Source organism: Podarcis liolepis (assembly GCF_965112155.1).
Source record: "Podarcis liolepis genome assembly, chromosome: 8".
NCBI classification, from domain to species: domain Eukaryota; kingdom Metazoa; phylum Chordata; class Lepidosauria; order Squamata; family Lacertidae; genus Podarcis; species Podarcis liolepis.
The window spans coordinates 50,293,115-50,304,466 of NC_139560.1; the positions used below are offsets into that span (position 1 = coordinate 50,293,115).

The 11,352-nt window shown below is 44.7% G+C and overlaps 1 long non-coding RNA gene across 1 annotated transcript in view; it reads right to left on the reverse strand.

The window, feature by feature from the left end:
• Nucleotides 1-1,034: 1,034 nt before the first annotated feature.
• The window catches only part of LOC310714020, a 29,279-nt gene continuing 18,961 nt past the window's right edge, over nucleotides 1,035-11,352 (reverse strand). The window contains exons 3-4 of the long non-coding RNA XR_014529524.1: nucleotides 1,444-1,569; nucleotides 1,035-1,351 (exon numbers count right to left, since the gene is read on the reverse strand). This is a non-coding gene — a long non-coding RNA (uncharacterized lncRNA). The remainder of the gene's footprint in view (nucleotides 1,352-1,443; nucleotides 1,570-11,352) is intronic.

The window sequence follows — 11,352 nt, forward strand, 5'->3', positions numbered from 1 at the left end:
CCCCCCCCAAAACTAGGTGCGTCCTATGGGCCGGTGCGTCCTCTAGGGCAGTGTTTCCCAACCGGTGTTCCGCGGCACACTAGTGTGCCGCCGGACGTTGCCTAGTGTGCCGTGGGAGGGAGGCGGGCGAGTCGGGCTAATCCTCCGGCCCCGCTCCCCCGGGGAACGTGCCCCGTCATCCGCTTCTGCCTTGCTCCCTGTGACAGGAATTCCCAAAACTGCATCAGCACCTGCCGCTTGCCCAGCAGCCCCGGCGCTGCCTTGCGCCCGGCGCCCCCGCCATCCTCGGCGCAGGGAGCGAGGGGCGCGCAGGCAGGCGCTGCCCGGCGGAGCGACGGCTCCTTCCGAGCGGCTGGCAGTGTCTGGGCATGACTGGCCTCCTGCCTGGTCCCGCGGCGGCTGCAGACGCGGCCGAAGCAGCGCAGGGAAGGAGACGCCCGGCCGCCCAGCCCAGCCCCGCACGCTCCCACTCTCTCTCGGCGGCCGGGGAGCGGGGCCAAAGCGGGCCCCCACCTGAGTGGCGGCTGCGTGAGCCAATAGGCGAGCTGCGGCCGAGGGGGAGGCGGGGCTCCGGAGAACAAAGGAGGGAGGGGGCACCCGGGAGAAGGGGGCGGGGCGGGAGGAGCGGGGAGCGCGGCGCTGCGCCCGGGACGCCCCAGTTCCGCCGGGTTAGAAGCCGGCGGCCTACCTCTGCTGGCCGTGGAAGGCAGCCGGGTCTGGGTCGCGCCCCGAGAGTGGCGGGGTCCGCGCACAGCCTGCCCTCCAGGCTGGGAAGTGGCTCCTAGGCTCCGCCTGAAGCCACGCAGAGCCCGCAACGCGCCCTCGCTCTGCTGCCTCCTCCCACCCCAGCAAGGGGAAGGGAAAAAACTTTCACTTTTGTGCGTCCCTCCCGGCGTGACGCTGCGCGCTGACGTCACGGGGCGGGGCTTTAATGGTGGTGTGCCGCGAGATTTTTTTCCGGTAAACAGGTGTGCCGTTGCCCAAAAACGTTTGGGAAACACTGCTCTAGGGCGAAAAATACGGTAATACCCCTCCCCACCCTCTCACTATATATAAGGGTCTGGTGACTTCTGTTTCAGTATATCTGAAGAAGTGTGCATGCACACGAAAGCTCATACCAATAACAAACTTAGTTGGTCTCTAAGGTGCTACTGGAAGGAATTTTTTTATTTTGTTTCGACTACGGCAGACCAACACGGCTACCTACCTGTAATGAGAGCTTACGTCAATTTGGGTTTTTTGCAGATTGCCATTGCGCCTATTGAGCTTTAGAGAGTGGGTTTTCATAGGGAAAGGTCTGGAGCGGGGGAAAGGGGCATTCAGACATGAAGCTTTAAAGTGCAGACTGTGCCTGGAAAGAGCAGAGGAAAATTAAGTATGAATAAGCCCTAAAAGATCTCTTAGCAGAAATAAGAACCGTTTGGAATCTCTGAAGCTGACCACCTAAAGATGCTGGAGAATTCCGATGAAAACAGAAAAAGGAGCAGAAATTGTTGGTGTTCACTTGTTCATCCCATCTCACAAACAAAAATCAATCTGCTCATATTTGCTGTCGCTGCTTCTTTCAGTCTGCAAGTGATACAAAATTGATTACATTTCCCTCCATTTGTGTTGTATTTCCTCTGCATTGAAACAAATGGGATGGAATAACATGACAACATAATGTAATTTGTGAAATTAATTACAGTGGTACCTCAGGTTACATACGCTTCAGGTTACAGATGCTTCAGATTACAGACTCTGCTAACCCAGAAATAGTGCTTCAGGTTAAGAACAGTTTCAGGTTAAGAACGGACCTCCGGAACGAATTAAGTACTTAACCTGAGGTACCACTGTATATGAATTACATAAATCTTTTGGTCTACAACTGCCATCATCATTCATCATGGTTAATTATTATTATTACATTTATACCCCAGCTTTACTACAAGGAGCTCATGGTTATCCCTTCCCCATTTTATCCTCACAACCACCCTGTGAGGTAGGCTAGGCTGAGAAACAGTGACTGGCTCAAGGCTACCCAGTAAACTTCATGGCTAAATAGGGATTTGAATCCTGGCCTCCCAAGTCCTAGTCCCACCTTCTAACCACTACAAGTGAATGGATGCACAATTCTGTTGACGTTGAACCCTTCAACCCAGTGGTTCCAGTATTTTTGCTTTTCAGGGGCATTCCATATGGCACTGCAGAAAGCAAAGCATGCCAAAACAAGGCTGTGGCATCCAGCTATTTCTGGACCAGGCTGGTAATTAGCATGCCATTGGTAATTCCCTGCTGTCTTGAGCACTGTGCTTGGTTCCTTATTCCAATACAGAGTGTTGGGAGACGGGGTTTATCTTGTTTGGAAATGTGGCTTTGTCAAGACCTCCAAAATGTCACTGTGAGATTAATCGCTTTCCCAGCAAAAGTTCAACAGACCTGGTATTTCCATTGCAATTGTTGATTTTAAGTAGGGTGCTCTTTGGAGCAAAGCTGCAGCTTGATAGACTGGAGCTTAATGATACTTCATTTCAAAGAAGGATGTGCTATCACCTAGAGCAGGAACGACTGATATGGTGTTGGGGGAGAAGGTGATTAAGGAGCAAAGACTCTTGTTTCATTAAAGGATCTTGCACTTTTCTTATCTGTTTCTAGCTTTAGCTTCCTATTTTTGTCTCTCTAGACAGATGTTCCAGTTAATAAATCTGCTTTCACAGAGGTGATTTTTATTTTATTTATTTATTTTTTACTTAGCCCAGTAGAGTTTCTATTAACCCCAAGTATTTTCTCTTTGCTCGGTGACTGAAAGAGCTCTGGTGCAGCTAAGCGCACCACAGCTGTTTCATGTTCTATGTATTTCTTCACAAAAATGCCAGTGGGGGGTGGGTGGGAATGCCAGTTCATAATTTCTAGCAAGAAAACAAGGAGAAAAGTAAAGTATTTGAGAAGGAATAAAATATCTAGGTGTCTGTTTTGATATTAGCTGGTAGGGAAAATTCTCCCCTTTAACACCCAGCCTACATTTTAACTGGATACGAATGGTCACACTCCTCCACATGTTTGCAGTCATGTGGAGTGGAAGACCTGGGACACCCACACGGAACTCCCTCAGCAGTTTACCTGCCCCACCATCCATGGGTTTGGGAAACATCTGCAAAGGGACGCCTGCTGCACACACATAGGCTCGCCCTGTTATTTGGAGTCCTGACCAGTTACTGAGGTGGAATCCAGACACACATATAAAACAGCTTTGAAAATGCTTTTTTTAAAAAAGCGTTTTAATAAATACATTGAATTTTCCATAAGGCTCGCCATCGCCATCTAGTGTCACATTGTATATTGCACTTAAACCACACTTAAAACGTTTTATTTGCAGCTGTATAGCTGACTCCTGAGAGAGCCTATGGCAGGTAGCCAGCACAATGTTTCGAAGATGTTGTTGAACTATCAACCCTGGCCATTGGACATGCTGGCTGGGGCACATGGCACTCAGAGCCAACAATGCATGGAGAGTACCACATTGGCATATTTGCCTCCAGCAAGCTTCAGTGCCTGGATGAACAGAGGGTGGGAGCCAGTGGGAGGTATGATTGCAGGCGCTGGCCATGCAGTGACAATTTGTAACCTGTGCAAAGCCAAGTTTGGCAGCAGCTGTTAAGGTGCTGCTATGGGAACCTTGGGGTTATGGCATGGATAAATAACTTTGGTGAATCCAGAGGAAACTGACATTCACTGCTAGGGTAGCCATACCTTCGGAATTTCCTCGACATAGCTGGTATTCAGCCCTCGTAAACCGTCCGGGCCCATGTTGGCAGTGTAGATTTTCACAAAAATTCAGGAAAATGAGAGTACCCCTGAATATTTATTTCAGAAAAAGCATTGGCTGTAAGTATAAGGCTCCCATCATATGTGTATAAGGTTCATATCATATTTATACAGTGGTACCTCGGGTTAAGAGGTCCGTTCTTAACCTGAAACTGTTCTTAACCTGAGGTACCACTTTAGCTAATGGGGCCTCCTGCTGCCACCGCACAATTTCTGTTCTCATCCTGAAGCAAAGTTCTTAACCTGAGGTACTATTTCTGGGTTAGCAGAGTCTGTAACCTGAAGCATCTGTAACCTGAGGTACCACTGTATATTATAATCTTTTAAATTTAATTTAATTTTTAAAATCACCAATTTGATCACTATCAACAGAAATTTTGTCTCCATGAACTCGGCCTCTGAATTAGAAATGAAATAAGCCTGTAACTTCCTATATTGTGTTATTGTCGATACTTGCTCTTCCAGGATCATCAACAAAGAGAAAGAACTACAGGATATGTACATATTTTGTCTGAGAGAAGCCTTCCATTTCCTGTGCTTGCCTACACAAACATATCCTGCAACTATTTAAAGTTGTAAAGAGGCCACACACACAGTGAGGCTCTTGTGAACCATATGACAGAGTTCACCAGTCAGAGGTGCTCTGTGGCAAGGGTTTCCTTCTGTCTTGAGTGTTGGAATGTACCATTGTTTGTATTCTAAAAATTCTTATTATTTAGGTACTTGGTCCCCCCCCCCCATCTTAAGCTTTAAATTCTTTTTTGTTTCCTTTTTGCACCAGAGAAAATCTTAATAGAGAATTAATATGCCTTTGTTTAGAGGTATCCTGCTCCACCCTGCATCAGTTGTAATTGGATCAACAGATCTTCAAAATACAGTAAGATCCAATGGGCAGAGATCAGTGGACAGTTGTTGAACCTAAGAGAATTGTATTTTGAATCCTTAATGGGAAACTTTGGACAAGCTTTGAACATGCAACTATCCCTTACTGTCAATTTCCTGTCAGCAAAATGGAAAAATTTGTTCCAGAGAATTGAGTAAAGGTCTGTGATAGCATTCTGTTCCTGAAATTAAGCTGGTGCAGGTCTCACCATGATCTGGATTAGTAACCCATATGTGCACCATTTGGTAGGAGTGTACCATATAAATCATAACAACCACCAAGATCTGGCAAAAGGAAGTCAGGAGTCGAATTTTTATATTACTGGACTTTGCAAAGAAAAGCAGTGGTCATCCAACACCCCCTGCCCAAAAATATGTTTAGATATGTTTTCATTAGTTCATTGTAACTCATATAGGCTGGAATTGTATGCCGCTCCAAGGAAAACATGGAGGTTAATAGGAATGAAACATGCACATGCAAAGGCATCCTTCTTCTCCCATTTATCTTCTCAAAAACCTTCTTTTTTAGAATTGTGTAGTAGCATTAAGAATGACTTTCCTCACTGTCCAAAAATCTTTCAACTGTTGCAGAGTCTGATAATGCCACATATAAGGAAAGCAAGCATGAACGAGCAATTCTGTCATATGTTTCTGGTTAGCATATTATTTTGTAATGCACCTTTTATTTTTTCCTGGATCAGGTATTGGCTTTCAGACTGTTCTATTTCTCATTATAGGTTTGAGTTTTCTTCAAACAGGCAAAGTTGCTGCAGCTTCTTCAGTTTCTTGTAAAATAATTCAATGGAATTGTAACTTTTACATTATGAGCTGTTGATTTCATATCTGATAACCAGAAATGTCATTTCTGCCCAGCACAGTTTGAAGTGCTGCATTTTGTTTTGACAAGAACTTTGGATTTTAACATTACAATGACAAAAACATAAGGATAGCTAGACGTAAGAAATATTTGAAGGGCGTGTTGTTTTGCCAATGACACATTGAAGGGAATGGCCATGGAAGTCAAACACTGAAGTCAAACAGCATGAGTTTTGACACAAGGTTTGAATAATGAAGGTATTTCAATTTGCCTAGCCTACCCCTTTGAATAGATTTTTTTTCAGTTTGATTGACTCTGCATCAGACTTCCATGTGGATCTGTCCCAAGGCCTGCCTAACCAACTCTCATCCTTTATCTGCTGGCTAGGAATGGAGGAGAAATTTTGTTTGGTGTGCATTTACTCACAACTCACAACTTCCAAAACAACATGAAAACCAAAACATAGCTATCCTTTGAATTTTTACTTTTCTGCAATTTTGCCATTCCTTTATCCAAACAATAGTTTATAAAAATGCCGACATTAGGGGATATTGTGCAAAGAAAAGGAGATATGGGTAAAAAATGCATACTTGCATTATATTGGGGAAAACTGCATGCAAAAAAGTGTGAACATTAGTCAAAACTGTATTTAAAATGTGTTATAGGAAAAAATCACACTAAAATGCTGATGAATTTTCATGAGGATTTTTTTCTAAAAGCAAAATGCAGCAAAATGTGGAGAGCTGATTTAAGATGGAAAAAAATGAGAAACTGAGATAGATTGACAGATATTTCCCTCTCTGCTGCTAGTCTCTGCTAGCATTCCAGCTGCTGTGACCTTGACTACCTATGTTCTAAAACACAGACCATCCTTTATTAAGGCTACATAAAATAAAATATTCTTTTTTTTACTCTTCAAAATCCTTGAAGATCCTTGTGTTGTCTCATAGCAGTGGGTTGAGAACCATCAAATGCATAGTTTGGCATTACTATATTGCACTGAGCTGTTATGAAGTCACTTAATTTGTTATTTTATATGACACTATCATTGTAGGAATAGTTAATGTCTTTTAGGCTGCAATCCTTCGCAATTAGTTGGGAGCGAGTCTGAGTACAACACAGCAGGACTTGTTCCACAATATCAACATTTTAAAGAGGGGGGCCATTGTTTCCAAGCTATGAATTTAAGAATGGGGCTGTTTCATCAATGACCAGCTACAACAGCTCAGAAGACATTATTTCCCTCTGTGGAAAAGAATGTCCCAAGGATGATTGTTTAGAAAAGGGGTCTCAGAAACGTACGCACTACTTGAACAGAGTAGCCACATTCAACTTGGATCTATTTCCTCTTTGACTGAGGCCAGACACTAATTGGGGCAACACTCTCCCAGCACCTCACCCTTATTCTCTGAACCAAAAACCCCTTCCTTGTGGAATGGTCAAGGCAATAGAGTGTGAGTGGCTGACCTGTGGCCTTCCAGAGGCTGTTGGACCACAAATTCTATCATACTTGACCATTGGCCATGCTTGAATGAGGTAAATGGGAGTCCAGCAGCATCAAGAGGTCACAGATTCTCAGCCCTGCAATAGTTCGCCTATAAAGGCCTTCACACTAGTTAAATCTCATAATCCCTGGCACATAGATTTCACCTGGTCCTTTTGAAGTGAGGCTTCTTTTTTGTTTTAATTTTCTCTTTTTTTGCAAGTTGAATTTACAGTTGTTTTTGCTTGTGTCCTTTCCACAGGATGCCTGTTAGCCTGGGCTGACAGTGTGGTTTGTACATGAAATGCATTCAATTTTTTGGATCAGTGACCTGTATCCCCTTTGTTGATATCTTATGTAAGAGGATATATGATTCTTACTGATGTGTCATAAAGTGTCTCACCCTTTTGCCTTTTAGAGTCTTAAGATAAAAACTTGGGACGAAGGAGAGAGGTTATTCTTTGATTGAAATGATGAATGTGTCTTAAAAGCATGTGCATATGTCTCACCATTCCAACCTCCACCTCTTTCACACTGCTTTCTAGATAATTAGGAAAGGTTTTCTGAAGTTCTTTCTAGCACAGCACTGTCACTGCACATGTCTGTATACTTGTAAATGCCAGTAGGTTTGAATCACAGCAAATTCTTTATTTTGGCTTAGCTGTAGGTAGTAAATTTAAATTGCAAGTTACCTTGATGTGAAGCAGTGTGGGTGAGAATCTGTTGCACTTGTACTCCCTGGGGTTGTTTCATTGAAGTTAGCCGAGTTTACACTAGGGAGATCATCAACTTTGTGACTCAGTTCTGTTTGGGAAGTGAATCAGTGTGAGTTTATATAATATTTAATAGGACTTTGATAATATCCTGTAGGCCTTGCTGAATGAAGACGATATCAGGAGATTCTGGAAATGTTCTTATTGTTCAACCATTTTGATAATCTCTCTTTGAATCCTCCAAATATTATTGCTTTGTTTTCTGTCAATTGTGACTTCAAATTCATACAACCTTTGCTTATGAATGTAGAGAAACTCTAGCACTTTTTCTGATCTAAGTACCATGTGTGTTAAGGTAGGATAAAGTGTTATAAGCTGAATTAATCCAACTCATCACATAGGAAGCTGCCATTCTCCAGGTCAGACTATTAGTGCATGTAATCGCAGTATTCTCTACTCTGACTGTCAGCTGTTCTCTAGGTAAAGTTATTTCACATCACCTATTTCTTGATGTGTTTAGCTAGAGCTGCCAGCAATTGAAGCCGGGACCATCTGAATGTGGTCTACCACTGAGCTATGATTACCTGGAAGCTTTGCTGTGGCAGCTGCAGACAGATGGTCCATCTTCAAGATGCATGGAAAAATGGGGCACAATAGAGGGCATAGAGAGAAGGGGCAGCAGGTTAGTTTGCCACCCTGTCTACCATCTCAGGATTGAGTCTATTCTTTAGAGCACTGCAGTTGGTTGTGCAGAGAAACATACAATACGTACGCTATATACAGGAGTACCTGCAGTCTGTACATTGCATTGGAGAGGGTTCCAGCCCCTGACTGTTTTTTAAAATCAAGTATAAAGTAAAACACATAAACACCTGTACTGTCAGCTGCCCTTTGGCCTCTGCTGTTGTGTGGTTTTAGCACTGATGTTTAACATGGAATCCTAGAAATGTAGCATACCATTTGAACTCAGTTTTGATGACTGGGGGGTAAGGTAAAGGGACCCCTGACTGTTAGGTCCAGTCGTGGACGACTCTGGGGTTGCAGCGCTCATCTTGCATTACTGGCCGAGGGAGCCGGTGTACAGCTTCCAGGTCATGTGGCCAGCATGACTAAACCGCTTCTGGCGAACCAGAGCAGCATATGGTAACGCCTTTTACCTTCCTGCCGGAGTGGTACCTACTTATCTACTTGCACTGAATGCTTTCGAACTACTAGGTTGGCAGGTTGGCAAGGTTGACTGAGGGGTAGGGCTGTGCAATAAACCACCATATCATTGAATACCCAGCAAGGCCCTCCGCCACCGCAGATATATATCGTGATATATCATTATATTTAGCTGGTGCTATATCGTGATGTTGAAAACCAGATACTGCCCTTTCCTACTGATGGGTCTAAACATAAAATAAACCTTCTGATACTGTTCTAGTCCCTGGGGGAAGGTTACCGTTGTCGTAGTCAAAGTCCAGTCCTGGGTCACTAGCCTGGAAACAGTTCACAAGGAGTGAGGCGAGGTCCGAAGCAGGAAGCCGGGCGGGGACAGGAGCACTGGAAGGTCAGAAGTAGGAAGCCGGGTGGGGACAGGAACACTGGAAGGTCAGGTCTGGGTCCGGGCAGGAGCAGGTACTCAACGACGTTGCTCCCACAACCTGGGACCGGGCTGACTGGCCTTTATCTTCTCTGAGGCCAGGGGCGGTCCCGGCCCCCAGGAGAACCGCCTCTCCCGGCCTTAAGGCGAGCACTCCTCCTGGGAGAAACCAGTTCCCTCCGCCTCTCTGCCCTAAGCCTCTGCAGTTCAGGAGAGGCTGGGGAGTTACTGGACCCAGGGGGAGACTCACCTTCCTCTGGCAGGGCCGGGAGAGGCGCACCTGTAGGCACTGTGTCCTCAATCACCTCCGGAGCCAGAATGGAACCACCTGGTGCCTGCTCCTGAGGATCCGGCACAGGTGCAGGCGCTTCAGATCCAAGGCCCCTCCCCAGCTCAGCCGGCCCTGGAGGCGGGGACTCTTGTGCAGGCTGGGGTTCCTCCGGTTCAGCCTCTGAATCGGATTCCCAGGCCATCACAGATACCTTTTGTAAATCTTTCAAGATCCTGTGCTCTTTAACAGTACTGGGTCTAGAACATGGGTCAGCAGCCTTTTTCAGCCGTGCGCTGGTCCACCATCCCTCTGACCATGTGGTGGGCAGGACTATATATTTTTTTGGCGGGGGGAATGAACAAATTCCTATGCCCCACAAATAACCCAGAGATGCATTTTAAATAAAAGGACACATTCTACTCATGTAAAAACACGCTGATTCCCGGACCATCTGCGGGCCGGATCGAGAAGGCGATTGGGCCGCATCCGGCCCCCAGGCCTTTGATTGCCTACCCCTGGTCTAGAGGCTCACAGCATGAAGCATCTGATAACAAATAAATAAATGGAGTTGTGGGTCACACGGCAAACACTTCTGGATATTAGGGAGAACTTGAGTGGGACTCTTTCCCTTTTTACTTTAAGGTCGCTCCAACAATAAAAAGCCCTTTCAGACCAGAGCATTCTTTCTCTAGATATATGCTAATGCACTGTGAAAGTGCTCATCATGCCTGGATGGGCCCTGCTGATAAACTACTGCCTGGAGATCTTTCCAAGTGCTAATGTGTCAAAGTGCCTCCAAGCACAGGGTGAACATTATTAGTGCTTTCTAAAGGTCGTGTCTGCTGAAGTTAGCTTGTACACTCTGTGGGGGAGAATGATATTCTCGCTTTTAAAGAGATTGTTTTGTTTTGTTTTACAGGGGGCGGGATTTTCTGATTGGAAAAGTCAGGGACTAATAGGAAAAATCAATATAGTTGGAAAAAGTGTCTCTTACTTGTACATAATTGCAGAAAAGCAAACATTACAGTTTAGAGTTGGCTGATTGTGAGCATGTTTTTCAAGAGTTAGCACTGTTACTTAATTAGTAGGTTTGATGCGCCGGAGCTTTAAAAGAGCTTTAAGACTTTGAAAAGCTTAATGACCCCTAAAAGCCATTTGTACCCTTGCCCCCTCCCCCTTTTTCATCATCCTTTGCCATCCTTACTATCACGTAATTGGAGAGAATAATTGAATAATTTTTAAATGTTGTTTGGATTAGATTCAGCTCTACTGAAACATAAAGATATATTGAGATGCACTATGATTCAGGTTAAAGAAACTAGTTAGAACAGTTTCAATCCTTTGTTGGGTATAACCTTTAAATTGAAAAATATTCCTTCAGTGGCAGTCAAAATTACTGAATAAATATTTGTCATGAGAAGCTGCTAGTTGCTCACTTTGAGAGGATGGGCATGTTTAAATATTGTAAAATAAAGTATGGCATATTTCACTTTTTATCTGCTGGTGCATTTGCATCAGGATACTACTGGTCTGTCTGGTTGCTTGCAGGGTTCCAAAGTGCAGGAAGCTGTTGAGTCATCTCATTGCGTGCTTGTGGAAACATTCATTTTGAACTTAGTCTTGCAACGGAGTTGATATATTCTGTAGGTGGCACTGTGGTCTAAACCACTGAGCCTCTTGGGCTTGCCGATCAGAAGGTCGGCGGTTCGAATCCCTGCGATGAAGTGAGCTCCCGTTGCTCTGTCCCAGCTCCTGCCAGCCTAGCAGTTTGAAAGCATGCCAATGCAAGTAGATAAA